Here is a 13,357-nt window from a genome sequence, read left to right on the forward strand (position 1 = left end):
AAATTATCAGCGAGTCCCTCTGCGTGTTCATCAACAGTCTCCACCAGGTGCATGAAAGGGACACAGTGACGTTAAGCAGCACAGTGCTTCTGCGTGTCTGGAACGGGAGAGAGGCCGCCGCCTTTCAAAGGACAAGGACGTGGTGGCAGGACTTGCATGGTCTTCAGAAAACTGATCCATGCATGGGTTTTGTTTGCTTGTTTTTTTTTTTTCCGTTTGTGTGTTTGTTTTTATTCTTTTTATTTGTCCAATGGGAATTTTAAGAAGGAAAACTAAATTTTGGAATTTTACATTTTTGATTACACAAGTTTATTTTTCTAAAACAGGCTAAACCAACAGGGCCTGGAGAGTACATTTTCCACACAGCACAGGCTTCACAGAACACTTCTCCTCCTGGGAGATGCAGACACACATCTACTCCTTTAGGGAGCCCCAAGGACAAGCCAGAAAGTCCAGTCCACTCAGGTGGGCCCAATGTGGGGAGCCCATGAGTTTATTTAGTTTATTTACAGAGCAGGGTTAAGGGGTTACTTACAGGAGCAGGGGACCCCAAAGAAGCTGTCCTGCCCCAGCATGGATAACAACTTCGCCACAGCAGGCCTTCCACTGTCTGTGTGTACTGCAGCGAGTCACACTCAGTAGGCTTGGAGGTATAGGAGGGAGTGGCCAAGAATCCCGCGTTCCTGTCCAATGACCCTCTCCGCATCCCCTTCCAGGAAGGAAGGTGAATAGCCTGACCTCTAGGGTCCCTTACAAGTAGTCACAGCTGTTGTACTGGGAGGATACAATTCTTAACTGGGGCCTTTAACATGAAAGAACAGGTTGGGGAGCCCAGGGACAGTTAGAGCAGGTCCTCAGTCCCAGTGACATCTCTGCCACATTTCACCTCTGCTCGTCTGTCCCAGCTCACGATAGTCTTTTGTTCTTGATAGGGAGTGCCAGTGCAAATTCCCATAAGGGATTCTCAACCTGAAGAGTTGGGCCAGTGTGGTTAGAGATGGCTTGGGCAGAGACAGATGCTCGGTCCAGTCTGCCTCTCTGCATCACGAGCATCCTGGCATCTGCGCATGCTCTGAGCATGAGCCCCTGCCTCGCTTGAGCTGCCTGGCACCGGGAACAGTGATAGAGATCAGCTTAAAGAACTCGGGGGCGCGGGGTCATCCGTCCGTCCAGGACATACTAGATCCACAGCTCTGAGGTTGCGGAAAAGAAAGCTCAGGACAGAGGGCCTAAAATCCTCCCTCATCAAATCTCCACCACAGGCATTCAGCCCTCACCTACCCCACCCAGGGCAAGTTCAGATGCTGTCAACCTGTTGGTGTGATCTATAACTCTTCCTTTCTGGAGTTATCCATAAAGCATCTTCCCTCACAGGATGAGCTCAGGTTTGTCTGTGTCACTGGAGAAAGTCCTGTAGATGGGATACCAAGGTTTGTACCACCTTTGAAAAAAAAAAAAGATAATGCAGTTAAACAAAACATTATGAGAAAGGGAATAATCTTCGCTCATTCAACAGTTATCTACTACGGCCATTCCCCTACATATTAAGCACTCCCCTAAATATTAAATCTGCCTTCAAGGAACATTTATAACGTTTCTTAAAACTACCTTTCTTGAGGTTTTCTTCCTACATAGTAGGAAGCCCCACCCATCTTACTTAGTTATCTGACAGGGGGGTAGACACATGCAGGGCTCTGGAGAGGATGGAGGATGGAGGGTAACAAGTGAGACGCAGTTCCCTGTCTGTCATTTGGGTCCTTGGCATTGGATGCTTGGGCTTGGTGGCAATAGCCTTTAGCTGCTATAGCCATCCCACTGGCCCTGGTTTACCCGTCTTAAGTGTACAGGGTAGGTTCTGACAACAGCAGAAGGTCATATGACCTTCACCCGGGTCAAGACACAGAACATTTTGCCACTCTGAGAAGTTGCTTCACAAATTTACCCTGACCCTCCCCCCACCCCCTGCCCCCAACCCCAAGCCACGGGCAACGACTGATCTGATTTTTTTTGCTATCCTTTTCGCTTTTTCGTAAAATAATGAGGAACATACATCTCAGTAGGAGTTACAGCCAAATAACGAAATGGGAATTTTCACCCACACGCAGACAAGAGCTCTGAAATAGACACTGCTCTGTTACCGAGCTTGTGAGTTAAGACAGAGCTTCTGAGTTGAGGTCTGGGGGTCAGCAGTCACATGACTGACTCCCCCGGGACCTCAGCGTTTTCATAGCTCAGGGATGGAGGAGGTGGCAGAGAAAACTGTTCTAGCAAGGGGCTTTTGTGAGCTTCCTTTGGCCTTTGTCCCCACCAGAGCAACTTAGTGACTCCCTGCCTGAGGCAGGCAGGTGACAGGGTCCAGTTAGCAGTTTGTAAGGATTAATCCACACTCATGAGGAAACAGAGGCAAGGAAGGACTGGAGGCCTGAAGTGAGGCTGGTAGCCTCAGCCATGGCTGTGGTGGGTAGGAGGAGGAGTGGGCGAAGGCGGTAAGGAAATCTCTAGGAGGCATGGTACAGGATAGAAGGATGGTGGAGGGCGTGAGAGAGAAAGGCTTAAGAATGTTTCCCGTGGGCTGGAGAGATGGCTCAGAGGTTAAAAGCACCTGACGCTCTTCTAGAGGTCCTGCATCCAATTCCCAGCACCCACATGGCGGCCCACAACCATCTGTAATGGGATCCAATGCCCTCTTCTGGTGTGTCTGAACACAGCGACAGTGTGCTCATATACATAAAATTACTAAATCTTTTTAAAAAAGAAGACAACAAGAATTTTTTTTTTAAAAAAAGAGTGCTTTCCTTGTTTCTTGAGTGAATGTTTGCTTGAAAATAAAAATGGTAGCATCATTGAAGGGACACTGTGACTGAAGCAGGTTGGTAGTGTGGACGTGGAGACATGGGTTGTAGGAATGCAGCTGAGGGGCAACGTCCAGTGGGCACCGGATGTGCCAGCCTAGAACTCAGAGAGTCCACTCCAGTCTCTGTAAACATCTAGGCTCTCCTACAGCCTGAGAGAAAGCCAAAGGATTTGTACCATCAAAAGGAACTTTTCCTCCCTCCTTCCCTCCCTCTCTCCCCCCACCTCCTCTTTTTTTTTTTTCCTTGAGAAAAGGTTTCTCTGTGTATCCCTGTCTGTGGAAGACTCTGGCTTCAAACTCAAAAATCTGCCATTCTCTTCTACCCTACAAGTTCTGGGATCAAAGGTGTGCGCCACCACACCTGGCCAAGAGGACCTTCTTTCATTAAGTAGAACTTTCTTCCTAAATAGTTTGTTCCAGGAAGACCCGATTTCATGTTACAAACTCCTTGAAACACTGGGAAAGGGCTCTGGGCTTTTGGCACATTTCTTTTCTTTTTTTTTTTAATTCGATATATTCACAGTCGTCTATTAAGCACCTGTGAGGTGAGGAAGGCTGACCAGGGCTGACAGCTTTCCAGTCGCATGTTGCTCAGGGGCTGATGTTCTGTGGTTTGTGATGTTGATTATTAGGCTTTGTGCATTGATAAACCCAAGGCTGGAGGAGGTTTCAGCACAGAGTCTACAAGTAGATTAAATGATCAATCAATAATCTTCCCCTCTCAGTGTCCCTTTTTTCTTCGGAGCAGAAAGACATTAAGGGAGCTGTGTTTGCCTGTGCTCTCCAGCGAGACAGACTAGCAGAGCATACATGGAACTTTATTAAGACACTGCCTCATCAATGTGGAGGCCAGGAAGCCCTCCACTCTGTTGTCTGCAGGATGAAGAACAGGGAAGAGCAGGGGTGTGAACCCCAGTGTGAGCCTGACGGCTCTCAAGTGGGGACTGGTGTGCAAAGACGGGGAGAGAGGGGGGTTCTGCACCTCAAACAGATGGCAAAGCTCACCTTTCTCCACCTCTTCTGTGCTGTTTGTTCCTTCAAGGGATTAGATCATGTCCAATTACACTACAGACAACCCTACAAATTTCAGTGTTAAGGTCTTCCAGAAACATCTGTAGCAAGCGCAGAAGTAGGATTTTCTCCGTCTATCTGCATATTCGGCACCCTAGTCAAAGTGACAAAAGAAACCATCACAAACTACCTTGTCTTTGTTTTATTAAAGAATAACTGGAGAGACCTAGTTCAGGAAGTAGATGACATGCTGTCTTGGTGTGGAGCAGAGCAGCGTGGAGGGAAAAACCGCAGTATCGCTCTCTAGAGCCAAGGAAGCCTTGGTCTTTTTAGAAATTCCATCTGAAAGAAGGTAGATGTGGAATTCTGCAGGCAATGTCATTCTTCTCAGGAATCCTCAATGTAAAATGTAACAGCCTATTCCTTTGTCATTCCCACAGATGTTGGTAAGAGGGGTATTTAAATTGTCTTTCTGTCACTATAACAAAATGCATGAGATAATCAACTTACAAAGAGGAAAGGTTTTCTGGCTCATGGTTTTAAAGGTTCCACTCCATAACCAAGAAGACTAATTTCTGGCAAGCCTTTAGTGGGGTTGGGGGAGGCAAAGTCTACCTTTAAGCATATATGAGCAAAACTCCTCACACTGTGGCCAGAAGCAAAGGAGAAGAGAGTGGGTACCACAAGAGGAAGTGTGGTCTTTGGAGGTCCATCAAATCCAAACTATAGCAAGGGCTAGGTAGACTCACAAGATACAGGCCATCTTGTCTTTGCCACATGGTGAAGTGAATCACAGAACATCTTTTGAATGGGAACTTTCGCCTTTTGTTATATCAGCAGGAATCCAGGCAGCAAGGATTCATCCAATATGCGCAGCTCACCAAAGTCCAAGTCTTAATCATCAGTGCTTAAGACATAGTTCTCAGAATGCTGCTGTGGCTCCATTACCACAAGCCCTTGCCTAGCATGATTGAGACCCTGGGTTCCCCCACCAGTTCATCCTGCACATCACTAACAGTAATAACCCAATGAAAACATCTGTCTCTCACACCCCTCCACCACTAATGACACAGGACACTCAAATATAAAAAGCATGAATTGCAGACAGTCATTTCAACTATCTTGAACCCTAAGCTAGCACACTTGACTCTTCCTCTGCTCTCCGTTAGGCTGACACTCATAGCCAGCCCTCTTGTTTACTAGTTCTCTGAGAGAAATTAAAAAAAAAAAAAAGTTGTTTTTAGTACAACCTAGGTCACATTCTTCTTGACTGCTGCATCATCTGAAGGAGTTACGTCAAGGGAAATTCGACACCGACCCTTCTCATTTGCTCTTTGATTTGCACACTCATCAGAAGACTAGAGCCATTTGATACTTCACAAGATGATGCCCCTTAGCAGACACTGATGGAAGGGGGAGTCACCTGGTCCCAGCATCTGGTAACTGCATTTCTGTTTCCATTTCAACTGTTGACTCAATAAATGCCCTTGGGCAAGTCATTCAACCTCTTCACGGTTAGTCTCTGGGGAATGAAATCTGCCAACTGTATTATGTGGGTTTCAACCTCGCTGCCCTCTGGGATAAAAATAGGAGAGGACCAGGTGTCAGCTGGTCCCAAACTGATGTAAGGATGGTAGCCATGCAAGGATCTCAAAGATGTCCTTGAGCTATACATTCTGAAATAGGGTCACAGGACACAGGACACAGGGGCCCTCCAGCATTTGGCTTGTGTGATAAATTCCAGCCCTTGAAATTTTTCCAGCCAGGCAAAACTTGGCGTTAACCTTCCGTTCTTGAGTACTCTGCCTGGCCCTGCACCCACTCCTCAGTATTTCTCCCGCCATAATACTCAACACTGATTGCTATTGCTTTGTCACAAAGCCCCCGGACAGTAAACTTCCCAAGGGAGGAGATCATGTCAGCCTTATGTACAAACTTTATTATCAAGTACACACCAGGCAAGAGGACACATGTCATGAAATATTTGCCCTACGGACCAGTGAATAAATGCTGCCCAGGCTCTAGAGAGCATTCCACTCCTCCATCACTGGGTTCATCTATTCCTGGGCAAGGTAAGGTAGGATCTGATCCCATTTCCCCGTGATACTATCAGTAGTGATGATCATTGCCATCTTTACTGGATTTAGAATCACCTAGAAACATGCCTGTGGGTGTATTTGGGAGGGTGTTTCCAGAGTTTTAAGTGATAAGGGAAAGATCCCAGACTAAGAAAGAAAAAGCTAGCTGAACACCACGAGACATTGGCTCATGCTCCAGTCTCATTACTATAACCTACTCTCATGGCCATCCCAGCGAGGGCGCCCTCACCGGGGATAGGCTATCCCTCAAAACAGTGTGCCGAAGTGAGCCTTCTATCAGGTATTTTGCTATCACAATGAGAAAAGTAAGTAGCAACCTAAATTTGCATTTATTATGAAGGTCTTAACCCAAATGGATGCTTGTAATCAGCGAGGGGATGGAAAGCACTTGTTCACCTGGTTCTAATATCTAGACCAGGCTGGCCTCGAACTGGTAAAGATCCCCCTGTCCTACCACCATTGCTGGGATCGAAGGCCTATGCCATCATGCCTGGCTCCCTCTATTCATTCTTTAATGAAGGTTCTCTTTACAGATGTGGAAGAACAGTCTCAAGTACAGATGTCAACACCATAACCAGAAGTATCCAGATTTATGACTGAATGTAAGTCGAATTTAGAGCCACATGTCTGCTGTCATGAGTAAAAACTAGCCAACATCGCATGCCTAGCTTACACATGAGCACAGGCAGCCTGAGAAGAGAATAGCCAATCCATTTGCCATGAATACCGCTCAACAGTTGAAGCCCATTTCACAGACCACACATTTTACCAATGAAAAGTTCTTCCTAGCATTCATTTAGATAATTAGCCAAACTTCTTCTCTTGACTCTGACTAAAGGTATCTAAGGCATCAGGGACAACCACACAAATAACTTTCACACTGAACTTGGAGACCACGGAGGAAGTAGTTCAGACAAGCTAAATTTCAGTGTGAGAGACTCCCATAGTGCCACTGTTTGACACAGAAGGGAGACTCAGCCCTAGAAGGCCTTATGCTTCATGCCTCCCTAGCTCCCAGGATAAGTTGGGTTTCTCAGCTAGCCGGCTTCCTCAAATAGAGTGTAACCCAATGATGCCCCCTTTGGGTTTCCCATAGATGGGCTGACAACTCAGCCCGTAGGCTGTGACTGAGAGGACTTGACTCTGGGTTTCCCTAAGCCCTTCTCCCTGTACAGATAGTTCCAGATTCCATGGGAAGTCATCCAAGAGACCCAGAACACTTCAGTTTTGCTGACTGATGTCCCTCACTTTCCTCCCAGCATTCCTGCTAAATGCAGCGTCAAGATCAGCTGGAGTCACCTGCAGATATTTCTTCAAGGGCTCTCTCTCATGTTCCCTTCCAACCTCTTAACTCGGGGTGGGTGTCCTGCACTGCTGACTTAGTGCTCAGGTGAGAAGCATGCTGTGGGCGGGGCAGTCTCAAGTTGTCTGTACCACCATTGGTCTACTGATTCTGATTCTTTCTGCTGACATTAATGCTGTCCCTAGAATACTCCTCTCTCTCCTTCTCTCTCTCTCTCTCCTTTAGTTCCCCTTTGGCATCAGTGTTTTCCTTCAGTTTGAAAAACCTGACTAGCTACAATTGCTCTGCCTTGTAGGTCTCAAGCATATTCCCCCAGGATGAGACATGTATTCTCTGGTTCTTGGTATACTGAGTGTACACCATCTGTTTTCCTACCCGCCTGGCTTCCATGAAACCCCTGGATACAACACGTAGCCTACTGCTGCTGACTTCTGTAACCAGATTGCCTTCCTGCCTACCGCTGAAAAAACACGTCCTACTAACAACAAGTTCCCTTGACTCCTTCCTTCCTTCCTTCCTTCCTTCCTTCCTTCCTTCCTTCCTTCCTTCCTTCCTTCCTTCCCTCCCTCCCTCCCTCCCTCCCTTCCTCCCTCCCTCCCTCCCTCCCTTTCTCCCCCCCCTATTTCTTTCTTTCTTTCTTTCTTTCTTTCTTTCTTTCTTTCTTTCTTTCTTTCTTTCTTTCTTTCTTTCTTTCTTTCTTTCTTTCTTTCTTTCCTTCCTTCTTTCTTTCTTTTTGGTGAGAAGATGGAGGCAATACTAGGGATTGAAACTAAGAACACATGCTAGCCAAGTGTTTCACCGGCAAGCTATGACCACAGCCCTGTTCTCACGCTACTTACTATTCATGGATTCTTTCTCTTTTTTCTCCCATCGTTGCTCTCAAGGACCAGTGAATTTATGCATAGTGTTAATCTTACATGCATCTCTGCATAGTAAGCAAATTATTCTCATTTCCTGTCATTCCCACACCCTACTAGGGGAAGCCCAAAGGACAGCTTTGGGTTATACTCTGCCCCATATGACCCTGCCTGTTCAGAAGTCAGTCATTTGCTTAACTCATAACCCAACAGACTTAGATGCAAAACACAGTTAGTTCCATTTCTTTCTGGAACTAATTTTCAGCAACTAATAAAATGATTGGATAGGATGCCCAGAAACAGGGACATTGATAGTTGGAGCCACAGTGAGGCATGGTAAAGCCATGAGGCGATTATTTTTAAAGGAGTTTAAATTATTTCTTCTATTTCTTGAAATAATTATAATTTCCCCCCCTTTCCCTTTCCCTTTCTTCCCACCAAGCCCCACCCCCTTGCTATCTTTCAAGTTCATGGCCTCTTCCCTAATCATTGTTCCATAGGTACAATATATATACATAGAAATATATATATATGCGGGGCTGGAGAGGGTAGCTCAGCGGGTAAGAGCACCGACTGCTCTTCCAAAGGTCCTGAGTTCAAATCCCAGCAACCACATGGTGGCTCACAAACCATCCGTAATGAGATCTGACGCCCTCTTCTGGTGTATCTGAGGACAGCTACAGTGTACTTACATATAATAAATAAATAAATCTTTAAAAAAAAAGAAATATATATATGCATTCCTAACTGAGTGTTAAATGTTGAAGCTCTGGACAAGTAGTCACAAGAAAGGAGAAAACAGTTCCAGGTCTAAAGAAAAGAGAAGCCAAGGAGACTGAGCTAGTTGAGAGTTGAAAACCAATGGACCAACTCTGCTGGCTGCTTAGCCCCTGGTGGAAGTTGGTCCTGTTACTTTCCCCCACCATTTTGAATGGCACTCGCCTTTGAGACACATATCTATCGGGCCAGGGAGGGCTCAACCTGGGCCAGAGGTTGGTCAACAACTTTTTTTACTGCAGAAGGCAAGACAATAAAAGTTTTCAGCTTTGTAGGCTTCAGGTCTCTGTTGGAACTCTCCAGTTCTGCCCTGGAAGCAGTGAAGGGTGCACACAACTGTGTTCTCGTAGACCCTATGAACACAGTGAGCTTTACAAAAAAGAATTATTTGATTTTGATGTATTTGAGGGTTTGCTTGCATGTATGACTGTGTAACTGTGGTGTCCACAGAGGTCAGGGAGTCAGCTCTAAGGGACAGTGGTGAGCTGTCAGGTGGTGCTGGGAACTGAACCTGGTCCTGTGTAAGAGTGGTCAGCTGCTTTTACCTGTTAAGCCATCTCTCCAATTCTTTACTTGTTGTGCCTCCCCAGATTATTTTTATTTTGATTTCTTCTCAGTCATTTATAAACATAGAAATCATTCCTGCCTTGTGTGCTGGGGGATCAGAACAGATATAGCCTGAGGATGTGGCTTTGTACCCCAACTTAGTACTGGGAGAACCAGATACAACAACTGGCAACTGAGATCAACATGGGGTTCATCCTTCAGAGTGAGTGCTAGACTGATTGTGAGTCCTCTGGAGTTTCCTATTCCCTTGGCAATGGAACACCAAAACAGCAATGGCTGAGTGGTGCAGACAGTAGGCACAGAGCCAACTGATGAGCAAACACTGAGACAAATGCTAAAGACCCTGTGGCCAAAACTTGTGCATACCATGAGAAGGTAGTTCAAAGAGACTTGCAGCAAGTCAGCAGATTGGGAGAAGCCTGGGCTGGAGGCTTGTCTGGATCCAACACCCAGAGGACAGCGTCCCTTAGCAAGTAGAGCAGGATCACACAGAAGTACCAGCTGACAGGTAGCCATGAGGCCCTCAGAGCAGAACTCCTTCTCTCTAGGTTGGCTAAAGCTTTCAGAGACTAGGTGAGGGGGGACTGCTAGTACTATCCCCACTGGGATTTGCAGAATGCTTCTGTGGGACCAAGAGAGAGTGTAGCCTTTTGGGAGCAGAATCTGCCTTCCTGTAGAGGGTCTTTTTTCTTTTCTTTTCTTTTCTTTTCTTTTCTTTTCTTTCCTTTCCTTTCCTTTCCTTTCCTTTCCTCTTTCTTTCTTTCTTTCTTTCTTTCTTTCTTTCTTTCTTTCTTTCTTTCTTTCTTTCTTTCTTTCTTTCTTTCTTTCTTTCTTTCTTTCTTTTTTTGAGATTGGATTTTTACCATGTATCTAGAATCTCAATCCTCTTGCCTCTGTCAAAGCTATATACTGTAAGCATCCTAAGAGAAACAAAGATACAAAGAGATCTTGTGCCCCTCCCTTTGACTACCAGATAACCAAACACAGAACCCCAAGGAAGCGTAATTTTCCTAGAAACCATTCTGGGAAAGAAAGGGCTGAAGCCAGGTGCCTGTCAGGAGAGGAGCTTCGTTTCCAGGAAAAACTTTCACCCTGTTCTTTTTTTGTTTTTTTTCTGATATATTCTTTATTTACATTTCAAATGATTTCCCCTTTCCAGGATCTCCCCTCCCTAAAAGTCCCATCAGCCATCTTCCCTCTCCCTGTTCCCCAATCAACCCCTTCCTGCTTCCCTATCCTGGTATTCCCATACACTGTTGCACTAAGCCTTTCTAGGACCAGGGGCCTCTGCTTCCTTCTTCTTGGGCATCATTTGGTATGTGAATTGTTCTGCAAGGTTAGCAGACTGCTTTGTGGGAGGGATTAGGATCGAGATAAACACAGGTCAGGGGTGGGGGAAGCAGGGATCCCTGTCTCAGGACTGCTGAGCCATGCACTTGCTGTCCTCTTTGGAAACTAAGCTATGTCGGTGCCGCTGAAGATGGACGCAGGGGTCCCTGCCCCTCCTTATTTATTCCTCTCCTTCTGTGTCCATATTGAGCAACCCACACCCACCTCCACCCCCACCCTTATTAATGTTACTTGTGGTTTTAGTTGATGTATGTGAACAGCTTAGCTTGTTAGAGCTGCCAGGGCTCAAAGCCTAAAACTTCTGCCATGCCGGTCTCAGAACACCTTTTTAATCTATAAAGAAGGAAAGGCATAGAAAAGCTCCACCCATTTCTTCCTGCACACTGAGGTCTGCAGTACGCAGGCTGGACTCTACCTGACACAGAGACATTGATAAGGCTCCAGGCCACCGTCGGTGTCCTATGCATTTCCTGTATGGTAGTGTCACCAACCTGGGACGTTGTCTGTGGTTCAGCCTCTGTGATCCAGAAGAGCCCTAGAAGCAGGGCTGTGATCTCAAGAGGGTTGTTCCAGAACACTCTCAGAATCCCTGCTCCCACTCTGAGCCAGAGGTCACCCAGCAGCCGGCAGCTGCCTGCCTCTAATTCTCTGTGAGGGAAGCAACACTTGATTTTGTGAGGCCTCCGTTTCTTACCTGCCTGAGTGTGCTACGCCGTGTTTACTGGTATAGCACACCAAGAACCCTCAGATTTTTACTCATGGAAATATTTAAATCCAGTCTTCAGAAGTTAAACATTTCATAATGGATATAAAATGTATACAATACTGTACACAATATCTTGGGTAAAATAAACTGCAATCACTTTTTTTTTTTTTACCACGAAATACCCATCAGTTCAACATAATGTTTGCCTTAACACTTACACTTTCCTGAATTGGGCATGGACGACACACACATTTAAATCTCAGAGGTTGGGAGGCAGAGAGGCAGGGCAGGGGCAGAAACAGGCAGATTTCTATATATTTGAGACTACTCTGGCCTACACAGCAAGCTCCAGGCCAGCCAAGGCTACATAGAGAAACCCAGTCTCAAATAGAAAAAACACAAAACAAAATGAACAACAAAACAAACTAACAAAACAACCCCAAACTGAATTTCTGGATTTTTCTCTCTCCCTGGGTTGTTGTCTCTTTGGGGGCCATCTTGGTCCCTGTGGGTGAGGAATGGGTACAAAGGCACCGAGGCCTTGGGGGACAGAGCGTTTGGCTCTCAACTCTCTTCTTCTTTCCAACTTACCATGTTCTGTCTTCTCAGTCATCTGCAGTATCTGCCATTTCTGACCCCTGTCACCACATGGCCTCCAGTCGGCAGGCCCACAGAGCCTCCTTCTCTCAACCCAGCCTCTGGTCCCTCAGGCTCTTCCTTGTCTGGAAGGCCAGGCCACTTGAGGATGCCTGGCTGCCTTCTCAGCCCCCTGCTGCGCAGGGAGTTTTCTGTGAGGCATTATCCACTTCCCCTTAGCACCAGTTGTTGGTGCCTTGCCTAGAGAAAGGTCTGTGCTGTGTTTGCAGAGCCCATGGCCGGCTTCCAGGGATGTGACCCATGACAGCCACTGCACTGTTTCCTCTTTGGGCAGCATGGGTTTTTATTGCCTCACCGGCCCAGACCAAAGCAAAGCTGACTCCTCGGCTGGCTCCCTGTCCCTTCCACACGGGGATGGCAGGCATCTTTCCTGTGGCGGCTGGAGGTCCAAGCACTGGTCCCTGGCCCTGTACATCCAGTGCTCTCTCCCACCACGCCATCTCTTCAGCCGCCATATGCTTTTCTAGATATGCCTAAGAAAATCCCACAGGTGCGAGGTCGGCCTTTAAGTTGTAGGATTAAAAAAAGAGGAAACATGCAGATAATGAAGGTCTGCTCAGAGGTGTCTCTCATGGGAGTAGATTAGTCTGCACTTAGTTGGGGCTATCTTTTGGATCTAGAATGTTCCCTAATGGTCCATGTGGTTAAGGTTTAGTTCCAGCAGCTTGCTGTGCTATTGGGAGGCAGCAGAATCTGTAAGAAATGGAATTTAGTAATGGGGGGATATTAGGTTGAGGAGGATGTACCCTTGAGACCCTGGCCCCTTTTTTGAGACCCTGGCTGCCTCCTCCTTCTCGTCCTCCTCCTCCTCATTCTCCTCCTCCTAGTCCTCTTTTTTGATCCTGACCACCATGAGGACAGAAGGCTTTCCCTGCAGCCTACACCATGATCTACTGTGACAGTATAGGCCCAAAACAACCAAGTGACCACGGACTGATAGATATAACATTATAAGCTAAACTTTCTTCTTTTTAAGTTGACCATTTTGGGTATTTTTGTCATAGTAAGAAAAGTTGCTTAATATACCTATAACATGATAATACAGAGTTAGCACTTTGGGTTACTAAAAGGTGATAGGATATTTAGTAATGGGAAAAGAGGAGAAAAAGAGAGGATGAAGAAAAATGAGATCAGATCCCTCCTTAATCCAAAGTGAGGCAGCAAAGGCAGAAGGGA

General features: G+C 46.3%; 1 long non-coding RNA gene across 1 annotated transcript; it reads right to left on the reverse strand.

Annotated features, from left to right (window-relative positions):
- Positions 1–461: 461 nt before the first annotated feature.
- LOC127669542 (uncharacterized) lies at positions 462–12,342 on the reverse strand. Its single transcript, XR_007974387.1, has 2 exons — positions 12,116–12,342; positions 462–1,441 (listed from the first exon to the last, which is right to left on the reverse strand). It is a non-coding gene; the product is annotated as an uncharacterized LOC127669542 (long non-coding RNA).
- Positions 12,343–13,357: the final 1,015 nt, after the last annotated feature.

This window comes from Apodemus sylvaticus, chromosome 19, assembly GCF_947179515.1.
Source record: "Apodemus sylvaticus chromosome 19, mApoSyl1.1, whole genome shotgun sequence".
Taxonomy (NCBI): Eukaryota; Metazoa; Chordata; class Mammalia; order Rodentia; family Muridae; genus Apodemus; species Apodemus sylvaticus.